We start from the raw sequence: 21901 nt of genomic DNA, 5'->3' as shown, positions 1-21901 counted from the left end.
CAAGAAGTGGAGGCCAATCACCAGGCCCCCTACTTTGAATCTGTACTGCTTAAGTGATTTACTGTTGGTCAATAGAGTGCAGTGGAACTGTGACTTCTGAGGCCCTGTCAGGAAGGACCAGGAAGCTTCCTCCTGATCTCTTGGAATGCTTGCTCTCCTAGTTCTTCATCTGTCGCAGAAAGAAAATGTACCACCCAAGAACATAGCCAAAGCTAGGAAGGTGACTTTTCAGACAGCTCTGGAGGAATACAGAAACACAGGAATATAAAGCAGCCAATCTGAGGCTTATTTTTGCCCTGAAGGACCACTAGATTAGAAAACTCTCATCAAGCCTGGACCCAAAACGAGAACAGTTCACCAAAGAAGTGCACACCAAAACAACCAATGGAATTCTCCAGAAACCAGCAGTGGTCAATGTGGAGGAAGGGTCCAGGGGATGTTAAGACCGGCCTCTGAAGACGGTTTCCAGTGGGCCCCCTGGGCTACCCTGGATGGCCTGGATCCCTCAATGAGCTCTGCCCGGACCGTAGGGAACCTTGAAAATCAAGTGGCATCTCCAGGCGAATGCCTGGCAGCCCTTAGCAAGGCTTGCAGGAAAATGTTCGTTCATGTTCCTTACAGAAAAGCATTACATCTACTTCCTTAATCCTATTAGGTCATCCTGGGATTGGCACCTCAAGAAAGAACGGAGGACCCTGACAGAGCTGCTCCTGGGAGCTCGCACCAGGTCCCTGCTTCGTAGGCGGGGCCACTTCGTGCTCTCCCGGAGCTAGCGCAGACCTGCCGCAAGTACACCTCTGGTCCAGGAACACCGCTCCCCCGGGCCTTTGAAGGCTGCAGGGGCCACGTCCCTCAGAAGAAAGAAGCCAAGAGCCAAATGACCACCTCTTCAAGGAGCAGGTCCATAAGGTTAGAATTTGACTTCTCTGGCCCTGCCGTCAGCAAACCGGAAAAGGGACCCTCCCTAGAGGAGACACGCGGCTGAAGACAGGAAAGGGACCCCGAGGAGGCAGGCGAGGGTCCCGTTTGTGCTCGTGAGAGGGCTCACAACCTCTACTGGGACATCCGGAGGTGGCGGAGAAGCCAGGCCCCAAGGTCGCCCCCAGTGCCGGCCGTCGGAGCCATTCAGTGTTATGCCCGTGGGTGGAGGAAGACTCACCTCCCAGCAGCAGGTGCTTTCAGCCTCATTGGGTGAGCCTTCGGTGGTGCAGACCGCTGCGGAGCTAGGGCAGCGGCGGGCGCCCTGGGACCCTCGAATCTTCTGCGCTGGGGTTCCCGCATCCCCCACCCCGCCGAGAGCCTCAAGCTCGAGGGCGGAGCCGGTGCCCCGCCTCCTCAGCTAGGGTCAGCGCTTGCGCAGAACGCGCTGAGGGTCTAGGCACCGGCTGAGGCAGGTCATCTAGAGCAGTTTGGGGCTTACTTGTTGAAGCGGTTGGCCTTGAAGAAACCGTTTTTATACTGAAGTTCGACGCACTTCCGAAGGACAACCTTCAGAGACAGAGTCCGTAGTGCCTGAGACCATCCAGAGTGCACCACGTGACCGCACCTTCCTCAGGAACTCCCGCCTGAGGCAAAGCTGGTGGAATTTGATTACTTACGAGCTTCACACGTTCCTGTGTGTCCTCTCCCGTGTGTCCTCAGGCCGGGGGTTTGCTGCTGCCCATGGCACCCATCGTGGATGTGCGACAGTACAGCCAGAAGGACCTGGACACGGTGAGGGAAGCAACACAAAGGGATTGCTTGTTCCTGAAAAGCAGGCGTGAGGAGCTCGGTGAGAAGATCCTGGAGATGGGGAAGAACAGATCTGTCTGAGGGGGTTGTGTACCAGGCGGTGGAAGAGGGTCCAAACAGAAGGAACTGACAGAGCTGAAATCCGGGCTTTTTATCTTTTGTTTTTACCATTCAGCTCTTGCTTTACTTGGTGCTTTTTGTGAAAGAGATTTAAATCATTTAATTTGGGTAAAGTAAATGAGTGTGTGTGTTTCACTACGGTGTCTGACTGTTAGGACGGTAGGGCTGTTACAGGAGCTGCCACTACGGTCTTCTAAGGATCTCAGGGAAGGAAAAAACCTTCTCCTTGGGTCCAGGAAATATTTTCAGTCTCTGAATAATGCAGAAGTCATTCCTGTCCCCGGAGTCAAACCTGAGAACTCTTTACTGAGGAAAATATTCCTTTAACTTGAGCAGTCTGAAACATGCCCAAAACACCAGGGGACTTAAGGTAAACTTACTTTTAAACAGTATGTTAGGTACTTTTTTTTGACAATCAGTAAAGAAATTTGATTTTAGTTCTTTATTTGTAATTCTGCACCTGCCTTTACTTTTTTTTTTTAAATTGGGGTATAGGTGATATGACATTGTATTAGTTTCATGTACAGCATGACTCAATATTTGTATATATTATAAAATGATCACCACAATAAGTCCAGTCAATATCCATCACCATAGTCAGTTAATTTTTTTTTCCTTGGGATGAGAACTTTAAAGATCCACTCTCCTAGATACTTTCAAATATTCAATGCAGTTCTATAAACTATAGTCACTATTTGTGCATTACATCCCCATGACTTATTTATTTTATAAGTAGAAATTGGTACCTTTGGACCACCTTCACCCCCATTTCAGCCACCTACATGCCCCTGCCCCAGGCAATCACAATCTTTTCTCTGTGTCCATGACCTTGGGGATTTTTTAGATTCTATATAAAAATGAGATCATATGGTATTTTTCTGACTCGGTTATTTCATTTAACATAATACCCTCAAGCCCATCCATATTGTTGCAGATGGAAATATTTCTTTCTTTTTTATGACTGAGTAATATTCCATTGTGTATATATACACACATTTTCTTTATTCGTCCATAATGGACATTTTAAGTTGTTTTCATGCCATGGCTCTTGTAAATAATGCTACAGCAAACATAGGAACACATATATATTTCAGTGGAATTACTGGATCATACTTTTAACTTTTTGAGGAAATCCCATACTCTTTTTAATAGTTATTGCTCCAATTAACGTTCCCAACTACAGTGCAAAAGTGCTCCCTTTTCTCCACATCATGATCAACACTTGTTATTTCTTATCCTTTTGACAATATTCATTCTAATAGGAGTGAAGTGATATCTCTATTATACTTTTGATTTGCAAATTCAAATTTGATTAGTGATACTGAGCATCTTTTCACGTACCAATAGGCCATTTGTATATCCTCTTTAGAAGAATATCACTTGCAAATAAAGAGAACAAACTGATGGTTACAGGAAGAGAGGGAGTCAGAGAATGGACAAAATGATCTAAGGGGAGTAGGAGATCCAACTGAGATCAGATGCTTAAAGGACTGAGCCACCCAGGCGCCCCAGTTTTGAGTTAATTTTTGTGAATGGTATAAAATTGTGGTTTAGTTTCCTTCTTTCACATGTGGCTGTCCAGCTTTCTCAACACCATTTATTAAAAAGATTGTTCTTTCCCAATTGTGTATTCTTGCTTCCTTTGTCACAAACTAATTGACTATATAAATATAAGTTTGTTCCTGGGCTGTCTATTCTCTTCTACTTATCTGTTTTTTTTTTTTAAGCTAATACTATAATGTTTTGATTACTATAGCTTTGTAATATCTGAAATCAGGGAGTGTGCTATCTCTAGTTTTGTTCTTCTTTCTCAAAAATTTGTTTGGCTGTTTGGGGTCTTTTGTGATTCTGTATAAATTTTAGGATTATTTGTTCTATTTCTTTGGGGAAAAAAAAAGTCATTGGAATTTTGATAGTGATGCATTGAATATGTAGATTGCTTTGAGTAATATGCACAGATTTCATTCTGTGCTTTGGATTATTCTCCCATTGCATGAGCACAGAATGTCTTTCCATTTATTTGTTTCTTCAGTTTCTTTCATCAGTGTCTTAAAATGTTCAGTTTACTGGCCTTTCACCACCTTGGTTAAGTTTATTCATAAGTTTTTTATTTGTTTTGATGCAATTGTAAATGGAATTATTTTCTTAATTTCTCCTTCTGATAGTTCATTTTTAGTGTCTGGAAATGCTACAAATTTTTGTATGTTGATTTTGAATCCTGCAACTTTAATGAATACATTTATTAGTTCTAACAATTTTTTTAGTGGAATTTTTAAGGTTTTCTGTATATAATATCATGCCACCTGCAAGTAGTGACAGTATTTCTTCTTCTTTTCCAACTTGGATGCCTTTTATGTCTTTTTCTGACATAATTGTTCTGGCTAGGAATTTAAGTGGTTGTATTCAAATAGTGTTATATTCAAGAGTGGACATCTATTGTCTTGTTTCTTATCTGAGAAAAAAGGCTTTTAGCTTTACATGGTTGAAAATAATGTCAGCTGCCGGCTTGTTATATATGGCCTTTATTATACTGTGGTATGTTTTCTCTGTTCCCACTTTGTTGAGAGTTTTTATGATAAATTGATGTTGAATTTTGTCAAATGCTTTTTTCTGAATCTGTTGAGATGGACATATAATTCTTATCCTTCATTTTATTAATGTAGTATATAGCACATTAGTAGATTTGCAGATGTTAATTTCTTTCACGTACCTGGAATAAATCCCACTTGATCATGCTGTATTATTCTTTTAATGTATTGTTGAATTTCACCTAATATTATTTGAGAGTTTTTACAGCTATGTTCATCAGGTATACTGGCCTGTAATTTTCTTTCCTTGTGGTGTCCTTGTCTGGTTTTGATGTGAGGATGATGCTGGTTTCATAAAACAAGTTTGGAAATTTTCCCTCATCTTCTGTTTTTTGGAAAAGTGTGAGGATTGGTATTAATTCTCAATTGCATGTTTGGTAGAATTCATCAGTGAAATCATCTGATCATTGACTTTTGTTAATTGGAATGTTTTTGATTACTGACTCAATCATCTCCTTCCTAGAAATTATCTATTCATATTTTCTATTTTTTCATGATTCAGTCTTGGAAGGTTGTATGTTTCTAGGAATTTATTTATTCTAGGTTGTCCAATATATTTCAAGATAGTTGTTTATAGTATTATCTTATGATTCTTTGTATTTCTCTTTGTTTTTGCAGTTTTATTGAGATTTAATTGACATGCATCACTGTATAATTTTTTATTTATTTTTTCATCATAGTAGTAAGTGTACTTTTTAATCCCCAATGCATATTTTACCATACCCCCATCAACCTGATTCTTTGTATTTCTGATACCAATTCTAATGTTTCTTCTTTCATTTCTGATTTTATTTATTTGGTTCCTCTCTCTTTTTCTTGGGTAATCTAGCTAAAAGTTTATTTATATATTTTGTTTCCCTTTTCAAGAAGGAGGTCTTAGTTTCACTCATTTTTTCTGTTGTCACGATGTCTCCATTTATTTCCAGTCTGATATTTGTTATTTCCTTCTACTAATTTTGGCTGTGTTGGTTCATTTTTTATAGTTCATTGAAGTGTAAAGTTAAGTTGTTTATTAGAGACTTTTCTTGTTTATTTGTCATGATGAACTTTCCTCTTAGAACTAGTTTTGCTGAATCCTATAAGGCTTGGCATTTGTATTTTAATTTTCATCAGTCTCAAAGTAGCTTTTATTTCTTTTTGGATTTCATTTTTGACTCATTGATTGTTCAGTAGCATTTTGGTTAATATCAACATATTTGTGAATTTTCCAGTTCTTTCTATCTTATTGATTTCTAGTTTCAAACCATTGTGATTGAAAAAAGATGCTTGATATGATTTCAGACTTCATAAATGTTTTAGGACTTATTTACTGGCCTAAAATATGATCTATCCTGGAGAATGTTCCAAGTACACTTAAGAAGAATGTGTATTTTTTTTGCTTTTTAATGGAATGTTATGTATAGGCATATCTCAGAGATATTGTGGGTTTAGTTCCCAATAAAGCAAATCAAATGAATAATTGGTTTCCCAGTACATATAAAAGTTATGTTTACACTATACTGTAGACTATTAAGTGAGAAATAGCATTATGTATAAAAACAATAATGTACATGCCTTAATCAAAATATACTTTATTGGTAAAAAATGCTAACCATCATCTAAGCGTTCAGTGAGTAATAATCTTTTTCCTGGTGGAGGGTCTTGCCTGGATATTCGTGTCTGCTTACTGATCAGGGTGCTAGTTGTTGAAGGTTGGTTGGCTTAAAATAAGAAAACACTGAAGTTTTCCACATTGCATTAACTCTTAACAAGAGTCAGCGTCTCTCTCTTTTTTTTTTTTAATGTTTATTTTTGAGAGCAAAAGAGACGTAGTGTGAGCGAAGGAGGGGCAGAGAGAGGAAGACACAGAATCCAAAGCAGGCTCCAGGGTCTGAGCTGTCAGTACAGAGCTCAAAGCAGGGCTGGAACCCACAAACCATGAGATCATGACCTGAGCCAAAGTTGGACACTTAACCAGCTGAGCCACCCAGGTGCCCCAAGAGTCAGTCTATTCTTTGAACTTTTGAAACTGGACTTCTCCTCTCTAGCTATGAAAGTCCTATAGCTTCTTCCTAATATATGGCTGTTTGATCTATATCAAAAATCTGTTGTTTGGGATAGCTACATACAGATAATTATCTTTGCTAGATCTTCTTGATACCTTGGTACAACTTCTACATCAACACTTGCTGCTTAATCTTGCACTTTTATATTATGGAAATGACTTCTTTCCTTAAACCTCACAAACCACCTACTACTAGCTTCATATTTTTCATGTGCAGCTTCCTCATCTCTCTCAGCCTTCTTAAATTTGAAGAGTGAAGTCCTTGCTTTGGATTAAGCTTTGACTTAAGAGAATATTGTGGCTTGTTTGATCTTCCCTTCAGATCACTCAGACTTTCTCCATTTCATCAATAAAGCTGTTTTGCTTTCTCATCATTCATGTGTTCACCAGAGTAACACTTTTAAATCCTCCAAGAGGGGCGCCTGGGTGGCTTAGTCGGTTAAGCGTCCGACTTTCGCTTAGGTCATGATCTCGCGGTTCGTGGGTTCGAGCCCCGCGTCGGGCTCTGTGCTGACTGCCAGCTCAGAGCCTGGAGCCTGTTTCAGTCTGTGACTCCCTCTCTCTCTGACCCTCCCCTGCTCACGCTGTCTCTGTCTCTCTCTCTCTCCTAGAAATAAATAAAAATTTTAAAAAAATAAATAAATAAATAAAATAAATAAATAAATCCTCCAAGAACTTTTCCTTGGCATTCACAACTGGCTAACTGACCCAAGAAGTCTAGTGTTCAGCCTGTCTTGGTGTTAAGTATGCCTTCCTCACTAAGCTTAATCATTTCTAGATTTTGATTTCAAGTGAGTAACATGTGACTCTTCCTTTCACTTGAACACTTAGACGATATTGTAGGTTTATTAACTGGCCTGATTTTAGTATTGTTGTGCCTCATGGAATAGGGAGGGCAAGAGATGAGGGAATGGTCAGTTGGTAGAGGAACAAGAACACATATAACATTGCTAAATTATATTTTGCTGTGTTATATGCACATGGTTCATGGCACCACAAAATAATTACAATAGTAACACCAAAGATCACTGATTATAGATTACCATAATAAAAATAATAATAATGAAAAAATTTGAAATATTTTGAGAACTGTCAGAATGCAATATAGAGACACAAAGTAAGCAAATGCTGTTAGCAAAATGCTACTGATAACCGTGATTGACTCCATGTTGCCACAAAACTTCAGTTTGTTAAAAAACACACTATCTGTGAAGCATAATATAGTAAAGCACAATAAAACAAAGTATACCTTATTCAAATGTATGAAAAATCACTGTCCATCTATATGTATTTTTTATAAAGCTATCTCAGAGTAGATTTGCATTAATTATGCTTCAAATGCTTCAAATAAAAGGGTTTTAAAACAGAAAGCATGGCAATTCATTGGAAAATCAATACAGAAGGTGCAATACAGCAAATAGAAATTGTACTATAATAATGTTTGAACTTTAGCAATAATCTGACATGATTTGCTACACTGGCATGAATTCATATGTATATAGATTTTAACATATATATACATATATATAGTCTGACATTCATTGTGCTTTTTAAGTGTTTTCTGTCATTGCTTTCTTTTTCTTTTTATTTATAATGTGATATACGTGACATTTTTGTTTCTATTTGTTGCTAGGTTATCCAAGTAACTTTTGAAAAATTTATCTGAACACTGGCTATGATACTTTGACAGTTAGTGATGGAGGTGAAGTTGGAGGCCCCAGGACCAGGACAGTGTTCCAAATGTAAGTTCTTAATGTTTCATTCCTGACTTCACCTATCAGGGAAAATTAACCCTTTTTCTTCCATTGATCCCTCCCGCTGCCATCAATAGAAGTATAGGATCTCAGTTATTATGAGCTTACATGTAATATATTTATTAGTTCTTCATCTAAACACAGTTTCTTAGAATCCATGGCCAGATAGGAGGAGCCTACTGGAAATGGAGACCTGGAGTGAAATTCCAGAGTGGTCGATTGGACCTTACTTTGGAAAACACTTTTGCCCCCACAAAGTCCAAAAAGAGACTGAAAAGGGACACCTGGCTGGCTCAGTTGGTACAGCATGTGACTCTTATTCTCAGGGTTTAGGGTTCTAGCCCCATGTTGAGTGTAGAGATTATTTAACAAAAAATCTTAAAAAAAAATAGACTTAGAAAATAAGTATAAAGTATATTCCAGACACTCTATCATGAAGATGGTGGGTGCCACTCATTTACTGGCAGCAAAATCACACCTAGCTAACTTGAGAATTTATCAGTGGTTTGACATTTGGCATACTTAGCAATGAACAATGCTCAGAGTTGAGATATTTAAAATAGACTAAACATGATTCTTAAAGTGAGCTGAAAGAATGAGCACATATTGAAAAATGAAAATGCTAAGAACTTAATTACTGCCCACTTACCTTATTGGACTATCCATTCCAGTAATCTATCTATGATTATGGCATGAAGAAATGCTTCAGAGAGAGTATTGTTTTCTCTGTTATGAACCTTAAAAGCTGAAAGTATACTGTCTCTCAGAATCCCCTTCATAATTGTTGAAATTCAGACTTTGTCAACCTGATTTTCTCAAAATGGGATCTTTTTGCATCCCAATTACCTAGTCTATTCTTTTAAAATGTAGAATTCTGGACCTCTGTATCTGATTTACTGAATCCATGTGTCTGGGCTTTGGAACCAAAAGTCTACACATGTTTAATCTTACTCTAATTTGATATAGTATAATAGTTGAATATTTTTCCACATTCTTTGACATTATACAATATATGAAAGACATTTACCAAATGGGATAAAGGAGTAGGGAACACTCAAAATACATAAGATCAATTTTTTTATATAGTAGTTGACATATAATATTATATTAGTTTCAGGTGTACAACATAGTAATTCAGCAGTTATATATATTACCAAGTGCTCACCATAATAAATGTAGTTACCATCCATTACCATCAAAGTTATTACAATATTATTGACCATACTTCATATGCTATAGTTTTCAAATTTTCTATTTCTTCCTGATTCAATTTTGGAAAGTTATATTTTTAGGAATTTGTCCATTTCTTCTAGGTTATCCAATTTGTTGACATATAATTTCTCATGATATACGGTTATAACCCTTTGTATTTCTCTAGTGTTAGTTCTATTTCTCCTCTCTTTGTGATTTTGTTTAGTTGAATTCTCTTTCTCTTTTTATGGTTTTTGTTTTTGTTTGTTTTAAATGAGTCTGGCTAAAAGTTTAGCAGTTTTGTTGCTCTTTTCACAGAACTGTTTCCTGGTTGCATTGATTTGTTCTATTGTCTTTTTTTTCCTATTGCATTGACTTTACATTCTTTTATTCTATGAATGTCTTAGCTGATTCTCATAGGTATACTTAATTTTACTGCTTCTGTGCTTCCTACGTTTTACTTTTGCATATGATCTTTCCTTTCCACTTAGAGAGTCTCCTTTAACTATATAGTATTTCCATGGAGCACTTTGTTGTACTATGTCTTTAAGGGCAGGGACTCAGTTTCCTGTAACCCTCAGGCCAGAACCTAGCCCACTGATACTTAAATTTCCAGGTGTTGAAATAAAACACAGGAGCACTGTGCCACAGGTGGGCAGCCAGCTTGGACACAGAGTGAAGTCAGAGACCTGAAGAATACCTGGAATACAAGAGGGGAGATTGTTTGCTCCTCTGTGAGGGCTTCCTGAATAGCAGAGAACACAAACTCCCTTCTACAGGGACAAGAGAGCGGGCTGACGCTATTTTGCTCCTACCCATCAGCAGAGATGGATTTCAGTGAGCAACACAGTACCCACAGTGAACGCTTGAGCCCCTTACACCAAGGCCTTCCACCTTGTGCTCTGGAGCTGTGTTTTTACTAGGGTAAGTGTGCTTGAGAGCCAGAGCAGCAGTGAGCCCTCCCCAAGAAGATCAGCACAAACCCCCCACACCGACTAAATCTACTGACCATAGAGTCCTGCAAATCTTCAGCTCTAGTAGAAATAGGATCTAGCCTCTTTGAACAAAGAGACCAAAACACACTTAGTTAAAATGCTCCATACACTGGACACAGCCCAAACACTGCCTACTGCAGGCAAGGAGAAACTTTGCAGAGGACTCACCTGAAAGAAAGAAAACCAAAACACAACAGCAGAGTACATGCAGCATATACCAGAAACATATCGTGAAGTGCCAGGCCCTGGACCTCTTCTTAATATAACCATTACTGTCAGGAACAGGAAACATAACAGGCTTTCCCAATACCCAGAAGACAGAGACCTAGACAAAATGCGAAGACAGAGGAATCATCCCAAAAGAAAGAAAAAAAAAAAACAAAAAAAAAACAGGTCATGGCCAGGGATCTAATCAACACAAGTGTAAATAGTATGCCTGAACCAGAATTTAAAATAATAATCATAAGGGTATTAGCAGGGCTTGAGAAAAGTATAGAAGACACCAGGGTCCCTTGCTACAGAGATAAAAAGACCGAAAAACTAGTCAGGTTAAAATAAAAAAGTGCTATAGCCAATATGTGAAACCAAATGGATATAATTACCACAATGATGGAAGAAACAGGAACAAATAAATGATCTAGAATATAAGATTATGGAAAATAATGAAGCTGAAAAGAAGAGGAAAAGAAAAATACTGAATCACAAATGTAGACCTAGGGATTCAGTGACTACATAAATAATAACATTCATATCATAAGAGTCCCAGAAAAAGAAGAGAGGGAAAAAGGAGTAGGTTTATTTGAGGAAATTACAGCTGAAATTTCCCTAATCGGAGAAAGGAAACAGACATCCAAATCCAGGAGGCACAGAGAACTCCCATCAATTCAACAAAAGCAGGCCAATACCAAGATATATTGTAGTAAAATTTGCAAATACAGAAATAATGAAAAAATCCTGAAAGCAACAAGGGAAAAGAAATCCCTGACTTTCAAGGGAAGACAAAAAAGGTTAGCAACAGACATATCTAAAAAAACAAGAACAAAAACAAAAACATGGCAGGCCAGAAGGGAGCGCATGCTATACTCAATGTGCTGAATGGTAAAAAAAAAATGCAGTCAAGGATATTTTATCCAGCAAGGTGGTCATTCAGAATAGAAGTAGATATAAAGAATTTCCCAGACAAACAATAACAAAAGGAGTTCATGACCATTAAATCAGCCCTGCAAGATATATCAAAAAGGGAATTCTTTGAGTGGGAAAGAAAGACCAAAAGCAACAAAGACTAGAAAAGAGCAGAGAAAATCTCCAGAAACAATGAGTTTACAGGTAATACAATGGACCTAAATTCATGTCTATCAATAATCACTTTGAAAGTAAATGAACTAGAATAGATTACATACTAGGTTAGAATACATAGGGTGTCAGAATGGATTAAAAAAAAGACCCATTTATGTGCTGCTTTATGAGACATCATTTTAGACCTAAAGACACCCACGGACTGAAAGTAAGGGGATGGAGAACCATTTATCATGGAATGGATGTCATAAGAAATATAGAGTAGCCATACTTATATCAGACAAACGATTTTAAACCAAAGAATTTAATAAGAGATGAAGAAGGCCACTATATCATAATAAAGGTTTCTATCCAACAGGATATAACAGTTGTAAATATTTAGGCCTCCAATTTTAACACCCAAATATATAAATCAATTAATAACAAAGAAACTCATTGATAACAATACAATGATAGTGGGAGGCTTTAATATCCCCTGTACAGAAATAGACAGATCATCTATGTAGAAAATCAAAAAGGAAACAATGCCTTTGAATGCCACACTGGACCAGATGGACTTAACAGATATATTCAGAACATTTCATCCTAAAGTAGCAGAATACACACTCCTTTAAAATGCACATAGATTATTCTACAGAATAGATTACATACTAGGTAACAAATCAGGCCGCTGCAAGCACATAAAGATTGAGATCATAGCATGAATATTTTCCAACCACAACTCTATGAAACTTGAAGACAACAAGAAAAAATTTGGAACAACTACAAATACATAGAGGTTAAAGAACATTCTNGTTATGTGGAAACTAATTTAACAATAAACTATTTGTAAAAATAAATAAATAAATAAAAATTAAAAAAATAAAAGCTCCATAAAATCCAAAAAAAAAAAAAAAGAACATTCTAGTAAAGAATGAATGGTTTAACCAGGAAATTAAAGAAGAAATTTAAAAATACGTGGAAACAAATGAAAATGAAAACATGACTGTCCAAATCCTTTGGGATGCAGCACAGGTCATTACAAAAGGGAAGTATATAGCAATACAGGCCTTCCTCAAGAAGCAAGAAAATTCTCCAGTACACACCCAGACCTTACACCTATAAGAACTAGAAAAGGAGCAGCAAATAAATCCTAAAGCCAGCAGAAGAGAAATAATGAAAATTAAAGCAGAAATAAATGATATAGAAACAAACAAAAAACACCAGTGCAACAAATCAATGAAACTAGGAGTTAGTTCTTTGAAAAAATTAATAAACTGATAATTTTATCCTTGCCAGATTTATCAAAAAGTAAAGAGAAAGGGCCCACATAAATAAAATCATGAATGAAAGAAGAGATATCACAAATAACACCAAAGAAATATAATTAAAAGAGAATATAATGAAAAATTATATGCCAGCAAACTAAGCAAGCTGGAATAAGTGGATAAATTCCTAGAAACTCAAAAACTACCAAACCTGAAATAGAAAGAAATAGAAGTTTTGAACAGACCCATAACCAGCAAAGATGTTCAATCAGTAATCATAAATATCCCAACAAATAAAAGTCCAAGGCCAAATGGCTTCTTAGGAGAATTCTATCAAACATTTAAGGAATTACTGCATATTCTTCTCAAACTATTCCAAAATATAGAAATGGAAAGAATACTTCCAAACTCATTCTGTGAGGTCAACATTACCTTTATTCCAAAACCAAAGACCCCACTTAAAAAAGAGAATTACAGATCAATATCCCTGATGAAAATAAATGCAAAAATCCTCAACAGGATTCTAACAAATTGAATCCAACAGTGCAATAAAGAATCATTCACCATGATCAAGTGTGATTTATTCCTGGGCTGCAAGGGTGGTTCAATATTTGCAAATCAGTCAACATGATAGATCACATTAATAAAAGAAAAGATATAATCTTCTCAATAGATGTAGAAAAAGCATTAGACAAAGAACAGCATCCATTATTGATAAAAAAAACCCTCTACAAAATAGGGATAGACAGAACATACCTCAACATCATAAAGGCCATATATGAAAGACCCAGTGCTAATATCCTCAATGGGGATAAACTGAGAGCTTTTCTTCTCAGTCAGGAACAAGAGAGGGATGTCCACTCTCACCAATGTTATTTAACATAGTACTGGAAGTCCTAGGCTCAGCAGTCAAACAACAAAAATAAATAAAATGCATCCTTATTTGGCAAGGAAGAAGTCTAACTTTCACTATTCTCAGGCGATATGATACTCTATGTAGAAAACCTGAAAGACTACCAAAAAATTGTTAGAACTGATACAAGAACTCAGGAAAGTCACGGTATATGAAATCAATGTACAGAAATCTGTATACACCAACAATGAAGTAACAGAAAGAGAAATCAAGAAATCAATCCCATTTACAATTGTGCCAACAACCATAAGATACCTAAGAATAAACCTAACCAAAGAGATAAAAGACCTGTACTCAGGAAACTATAGAACACTTTCAAAAGAAATTGAAGATGACACAAAGAAATGGAAAAACTTCCTTTTCTCATGGATTGGAGGAACAAACATTGTTAAAACTTCCATACTACCAAAGCAATCTACACATTTAATGGAATCCCCGTCAAAATACCACCAACATTTTTCACAAAGCTAGAACAAACACTCTTAAAATTTGTATGAAACCAAAAAAGACCGCAAATAGACAAAGCAATATTGAAAAAGAAAAGCAAACGTGGGGGCATCACAATTCCAGACTTCAAGCTGTATTACAAAGCTGTAGTTATGAAGACGGTATGGTAGAGGCACAAAAACAGATACATATAGAAAACCCAGAAATGGACCCACAACTACATGGTCAACTACTCTTTTGCAAAGCAGGAAAGAATATACAATGGCAAAGACAGTCTTTTCAACAAATTATTCTGGGAAAACTGAACAGTAACCTGCAAAAGAATGAATCTAGACCACTATCTTACACCATACACAAAAATAAATTCAAAATGGATGAAAAACCTAAATGTGAGACAGGAAACCTTCAGAATCCTAGATGAGAACACAGGCAGCACCTCTTTAACATAAGCCATAGCAACTTCTTACCAGATATGTCTCTGGGACAATGTAAACAAAAGCAAAAAATGAACTATTGGGATTCGATCAAGATAAAAAGCTTATCTTGAAGGGTTAGTAAAGGAAACAGTCAACAAAACTAAAAGGCACCTTCAGAATGGAAGAAGGTATTTACAAATGACATGTCTGGTAAAGAGTTACCATCCAAAATATATAAAGAGCTTATCAAACTCAACACTCATAGAACAAATAATTCAGTTACAAATGTGTGGAAGACATAAAAAGACATTTTAAAAAATTTTTAAATGTTTATTTATTTTTGAGAGAGATAGAGTGTGAGCAGGGGGTGCAGAGAGAGGGAGACACAGAATCCAAAGCGGGCTCCAGGCTCTGAGCTGTCAACACAAACCCTGATGCGGGGCTCAAATTCATGAATGGTGAGATCATGACCTGACTTGAAGTCAGACACTTAACCAACTGAGCCACCCAGGCCACCCATGAATAGACATTTTTCCAAAGAAGACAAGCAGGGGGCGCCTGGGTGGCTTAGTCGGTTAAGCGTCCGACTTTCGCTTAGGTCATGATCTCGCGGTTCGTGGGTTCGAGCCCCGCGTCGGGCTCTGTGCTGACTGCCAGCTCAGAGCCTGGAGCCTGTTTCAGTCTGTGACTCCCTCTCTCTCTGACCCTCCCCTGCTCACGCTGTCTCTCTCGCTCTCCTGGAAATAAATAAAAAAAAAAAAATTAAAAAAAAAAACAACAAAGAAGACAAGCAGATGGCCAACAGACACATGAAAAGATGCTCAACATCACTCATCATCAGGGAAATACAAATCAAAGCTATGATGAGATACCATCTCACACCTTCAGAATGGCTAAAATTAAAAACACAGGACACAAAAGAATTTGGTGAAGATGTGGAGAAACTGGAACCCTCTTACACTGCTAGTGGGAATGCAAACTGGTGCAGCCACTCTGGAAAACAGTATAGAGTTTAATCAGAAAGTTCAAAATAGAACTACCCTATGACCCAGCAATTGTATTACTAGGTATTTACCCAAAGGATACAAACATACTGATTTGAAGGTGCACATGCACCCCCAATATTTATAACAGCATTATCAACAATAACCAAATTATGGAAAAAGCCCAAATGTCCATTCAACTAATGAATGGATTAAGAAGATGTGGCAGAGGTACCTAGGTGGCTCAGTTGGTTTAGCATTTGACTTCAGCTCGGGTCATGATCTCTTGGTTCATGAGTTTGAGCCCCACATCGAGCTCTGCACCGACAGGCTGATAATGTGAAGCCTGCTTGGGATTCTCCCTCTCTCTCTAGTCCCTTCTCTTTCTTTCAAAAAATGAATAAACTTTTTTAAAAAGTTGATATTTAAAAGAAAAGAAGATGTGGCATATATACATAATGGAATATTACTCGGCCAACCAAAAGAATGAAATCTTGCCATTTTTAATGACATGGATGGAGCTAGAGTGTATTTTGCTAAGCAAATTAAGTCAGAGAAAGACAAATATATTATTTCTCTAATGTGGAATTTAAGAAACAAAACATGAACATAGAGGAAGGGAAAAAAGAGAGGAAGATAAACCGCAAGAGACTGTTAACCATAGAGAACAAACTGAGGGTTGCTGGAGGGGAGGTAGGTGGGGGATGGGCTAAATAGGTGGTTGGCATCACAAAGGGCACTTGGATTCTAGAGCACTGGTGTTAATATATAAGTGATGAATCACTAAATTTTACTCCTGAAACTAATATTACACATATGTTAATATGAGAATTTAAATTAAATCATTAAATTCTACTCCTGAAACTAATACCACACATATGTTAATACAAGAATTTAAATCAAAACTTGAAGTAGGGCTCCTGGGTGGCTCAGTCTGTTAAGTGTCTGACTTTGGCTCAGGTCATGATCTCATGACTCGTGGGTTTGGGTCCCATGTTGGGCTCTGTGCCAATAGCTCAGAGCCTGTAGCCCACTACAGATTCTATGTCTTCCTCTCCTCTCTTTCTGCCCCCTGCCCCCCGCTCATATTCTCTCTCTCTCTTTCTCTCTCTCTCTCTCTCAAACATAATCATTTTTTTTAAAAAACTTGAAACAAAAAAATAAATCTAAATAAAATAAAATAGTTCCAGGTGTTAATTGCCACTGATTATAAGAACTCACAAGGTTCATTTCTCCTCTGGTTTTCAAAGCCAGATGTTACAAAGATTTGTCTTCCCAATGTCGGTCCCCTTGTGCCTGGGATGCCTGGTGTGGGATCTGTACCTCGGATCTGTTTCTCTCCCCTGTCTGTGTATCCCTCCCTCCTGCAGACTCGCCAGGGGGTGAGTTTGACTCTCAACCTGACTCTGCACTAACATCTCTGTCATGGGCTCTTCTCTACATTTAGCTGTGGAGAATCTGTTAGGCCAGTCTTCAGGTCCTCTTTTTGGATTATTTGCACTGTTGTGGATGTTATCTAGGTATATCCTTGGGACAAGGTGAGCCTAGGATCCTCCTACTTGGTCATCTTCCCCAGAAGTTCGAAGGCAACTTATTTTAAATAATGCTCTTTTAACACATAAATATAGTCTTCATTTAGACATCTTATTTAGCTGTCTGTTTACTCATCTATAAACTCCATTTTGTTTTTTCTTATTTGATCCATGTGCTAGAGAATCATTTTGGGCACCAAAATGATTTTTAAATACATTTGTATTAAATGATCAAATATTTTAAAGTAGGAAAACAGTAAAAAAAAAATGGAAAATACATTCATTTAAGAGAAAGTCATGTAATATAATATTTGAAAGTATTCTATAAGAGGATGGTCCAGCCTATATCAAATTTTGCATGTTCTGATTAATTTAGTAACACAGGCTGCATCATTTTGATAAATATTTAACCAAGTATGAAACATTCCAACCTATTCTATGTAGATCATAGGACTGAATTAAGCATTGGAAATATATGATGTTTTTCTTTCTCATTTCTTTCAATACATAGGTTGTAAAAGGTAAAATCAATTGTTATATTCCGTTCTATTAAAAATATAGTCCAGGTGAGCCAGGTGAGATCCATGATCTGATTTCAGCTCAAGTCATGTTCTTGTGGTCTGTGAGTTCGAACCCCGTGTCTGGCTCTGTGCTGACAGCTCAGAGCCTGGAGCCTGCTTTAAATTCTGTGTCTCCATCCCTCTCTGCCCTTCCCCCACTCATGCTCTGTCTCTCTCACAAAAATAAACATTAAAAACAATTTTTTTAATGTAGTCCATAAAGTTATAGCATAATCAACAGCTAAAATATTCCTCTAAAAAGTATCCATTAGGGGCACCTGGGTGGCTTAAGCTTCCAACTTCAGTTCAGGTCATTATTTCGTAGTTTGTGAATTTGAACCGCACATCAGGCTCTGTGCTGACATCTCGGAGTTGGGATCCGCTGCAAATTCTGTATCTCCTTCTCTCTGCCCCTCCTCTGCTCTCTCTCTCTCTTTAAAATAAATAAACATTAAAAATGTTCAGTATTAATTATAAAAGGTTTTTAAAAAAATAACTCACATAATTTGTTTAAAGCATATTGTTTTTGCAATTCAGTAACCAAAAATAATTTAAGTATTTTACATCTCTTCACCTTGACACTTTGGCTCTAAAGAAACTCTCATGACAAAGTTATCAGCGATATAAATTATTAAGTAATAGGCAATACACTATAAATTGGACATCATGTACATTACTAAGTACTCCATATGGTCTTATCAGATGAAGTTCCTAAAATAATGTAAATTTAAGCTGCATACTTAAATTCACATTCAGAGATTTGTTGCTTCTGCCATTGTTGACCCTTAATCTATTTTTAGCCTTTTCTGTCTCACTCTCATCCTTGTTCATTTTCTCTCCAATGGAGTTACTTGGAGGGCATTCCCCGCCCCCCCAATTTGAAACAGGAGTTTTCATTTGTGACAACCTCATGGTGGTATAGTGACAGGCATCAATAGAGATCAGAATATGAACTTGACCAGTTGATAATTCAGATAATGGATTTGAACCATCATGCTGTTATCTCTTAAAAGCTGTTAAAAGAAAGTTAGCTTTATCACAGATTGTTTTTCATGTGCTATTTTCACACTTAAGCATAAATTCACCTTACTGGAAATGGATGTAATAAATTTGAGAGAACTAACTATGATGATAGTGCAGTTACTGGCATTGAATTCACCTCCAGCCCTCATTTCATCTTCAGAAAGAGAAAGATGTTTATTTGTCCACTGTTGTCATCTGTGCAGCATCAAACTAAGACAATTCGAAATACATTTTGTTGAGCATGTGATTCCCTTTCCATGTCTTTTCTCTCATATGCTTTCCAATTCCATTATTGGATTCATAGTAACATTGTAAGAATAGTTAAGCAAAAAGTCACAAAATAACATGAAAAAACATGTCTTCCACTCCAAAATACCCTTGGAAATTTTGAGTACACACTGATACTGCATTACATTGTATTTGAACAAGCAAAAATTGACGTGTCCAGCAAGGGTATAAACTCCTTTCTGGGAGATGTTGGCAAGCTGGAGCAAGGCAAAGGGAGCCTGCAAAGATTTTGTCCACTGGCCTCCATTTCCTAAGAGCATCTCTTTAGGCCCCTAGTTGAATGACAAACCAAAAACCTGCTTTCAGGCTAAAGCTCCTCAATAAGCAAATAGGCTTCTTTCCTAGAAAGACAGGAGGTATATTTCAGTCAGCAATCTGTGCAATACCCTAGGGTAGGTACTCTACCAAGAACTGTCTCTCCAATTTTTACTGGCTCATAGGATCCAAGATCCCAAGTTTCTCTGGCTTTTACAGCCAGGTGATTAAGGGGTGTCCTCTGGGCAATACCACAAAACCTAGGGCACAAGATGCATGTAAAAGCTCCCCTCTGGGAGATACTAGTCCTCTGGAGCACTGAACAGGGAGAGCTTAAAAATAGTACCTACCAACTAGAATGAGGCAGAGGGAGAGCATATAGATACCATCCACCAGGCGAAGGAAAAGAAATTTAATTTAAAAAAGAGAGGCAAACCATGAGAGACTCTTGAATGCTGAGAACAAACTGAGGACTGATGGATGTGGGGGGAGGAGGGGAGAGATGGGCATGGAGGAGGGCACTTGTGGGGATGAGCACTGGGTGTTATATGGAAACCAATTTGACAATAAACTATTTGTAAAAAAAAAAAAAAAATTAAATAATATAAAAAAAAAGAGAAGATGGCTCCTGCCAGCTAGAGCACAAAGATGACACACACTAGCTGGAAAGAGGCAGAGTGGGACATGTATAGATGGTACCCATGGTGGGGGGGGGGGGAACAGAGATGACACCCACTGAGAGAGGCAGAGGGAGAACATGAGATGGTACCCACCAGCCAACATGCCCTTGTCAGTGTGTGCTAAATTAGATGGTTGCCCCCCCCCTCCAGGCCACACTTTAAGATTAGCAAATGAGCCTCAATCTTATAAAGTATGGCCATNTGAGCACTGAGTGTTATGTGGAAACTAATTTGACAATAAACTATTTGTAAAAAAAAATAAATTAAAAAAATAAATAAATAAAACAAAAATAAAATAAAATAAAGTATGGCCATCTCTTGATCAGCTGCTTCTGTGCTAGTCTCTGAGACAGGTGAGTCCAAGTGCACAAACCGTTTAAGAGTCATTTCTCAGGTTGTTATAGCTTTATGTCTCATGGATATGAGTCTCACTGGCTTTCAAAGCTAGATGTTTTGGGGTCTCATCTCTCAGTGCAGGTGTTAAAAGGTGGGGTGCCCAATGTGGAGTTCAAACTGCTTTGATGTAGGCCTTCTCTCATTCTCTAGATGTGTAGAGGTTGCTCAGACAGTTTTTAGATTTTTTCAGAGGAAGTTGTTCCATATATATTGGCACATTCATTGTGTTCATGGGAAGAGGTGTTCCCTGTATCCTTCTACATCATCATTTTGAACTGTAACCTCTCCAAATCCAAAAGATTCTGAAAGAAAAAGACAAACTTACTGCAGATATAAACTCCATGGAAAAATCTTTCTCCGAACTCTTCAAATGGTTTGAGAAAATGAAGGAAGAGATCAAAGTCTACCACATAAGTAATAAATCACTGAAGATGTGTACTGAGGATTAGACAATAATAATTGAAAAGGAAGGCCAGAAAAACCAAGTGCTAAAGACCTACACAGAAAAACTCACACTGCCAAATGAGGACATCACTCAGGTCTGGAACAAGGGTCAAAATGAGGCCTTTGCCTTCTAGGTGAGCCTGAGGAAGGAGCAGATGCACATCCACTCTCTAAAGAAGACCACTGAGGAAAAGACTAAAGAAAACAATGAACTCATTGTGGCAACCTCATTTCCATTATGGAGAAGATCTGACATAGAAGTCTCTGCCCAGTGCTCATCCTCCCTTCTGTCTTTTTCTCTGTCTGATATTTATTGTCTGTTAGAAGAGTTCGTGTTATTTCTTCTCAACCTCCACTCATTTTTAAACTAGATTGGTTTAAAAAGAAGACTAAATAAAGTTTGTTATAAGATAAAGACAGAGTGAGAAAGAAAGGGCACTTCTGTGCAGGTGCTCTGGTCAACAGTTTCAGCTGACACCCACCTATATGACATTCCAGCCCAGGTTCCTGAAACATAAGTAAAGAAGTCTCCAGATTTCAGTCCTTAGCCTTTCAAATATTCTCAGCTGACACATTAGACCTTATGAAGACAAGCTGTTCTCACTATGACTTCTCCACATTCTTCATACCTGTGTATGTGTATCAGGGAGCATGATAAAATGATAGTTCTTTCAAGCCACAGAATTTTGGGGCAGTTTGTTATGCAGTGAGACAACCAGAATGCTTCCCCATCTCCCGTATCCCAATTTCCATTTTCCAAGTGTCCCCAGTTCATTTGGGGTCCATGTCATTTAGGACAATTAAATTCTCCCACAGCTCCAAGGGTAAAATATGTGATACAGGGTAATCCAATCAGTAGTGCTATTCCTCTAGCAACAAAGACTAGTAGTACATGCAAGTGCACGTGAACTAAGCCAGACTCTAGTATTCAGGTTGACTATTAAAAGTTATGCTTAGAATTTTCTGTAACAGGTGTTTTTTGGGTTTTTTTGCTTTTT

General features: G+C 37.6%; 1 protein-coding gene and 1 pseudogene across 2 annotated transcripts in view; one reads left to right on the top strand and one right to left on the bottom strand.

Annotated features, from left to right (window-relative positions):
- The window catches only part of CNBD1 (cyclic nucleotide binding domain containing 1), a 446985-nt gene extending 445714 nt beyond the window's left edge, over window positions 1-1271 (bottom strand). For both annotated transcript variants that reach the window (XM_077771341.1, XM_077771342.1), the window contains exon 1: window positions 1160-1271. The gene's annotated coding sequence lies outside the window, so the exon portion shown is untranslated. The remainder of the gene's footprint in view (window positions 1-1159) is intronic.
- LOC144237638 (transforming acidic coiled-coil-containing protein 3-like) lies at window positions 1134-21156 on the top strand (annotated as a pseudogene).
- The last annotated feature ends 745 nt before the right edge of the window (window positions 21157-21901 follow it).

Source organism: Crocuta crocuta, unplaced genomic scaffold, assembly GCF_008692635.1.
Source record: "Crocuta crocuta isolate KB4526 unplaced genomic scaffold, BGI_CrCroc_1.0 scaffold235, whole genome shotgun sequence".
NCBI classification, from domain to species: Eukaryota; Metazoa; Chordata; class Mammalia; order Carnivora; family Hyaenidae; genus Crocuta; species Crocuta crocuta.
Note: the sequence above shows the minus strand (reverse complement) of the source record. Positions and strands in the feature narration are given on the sequence as shown.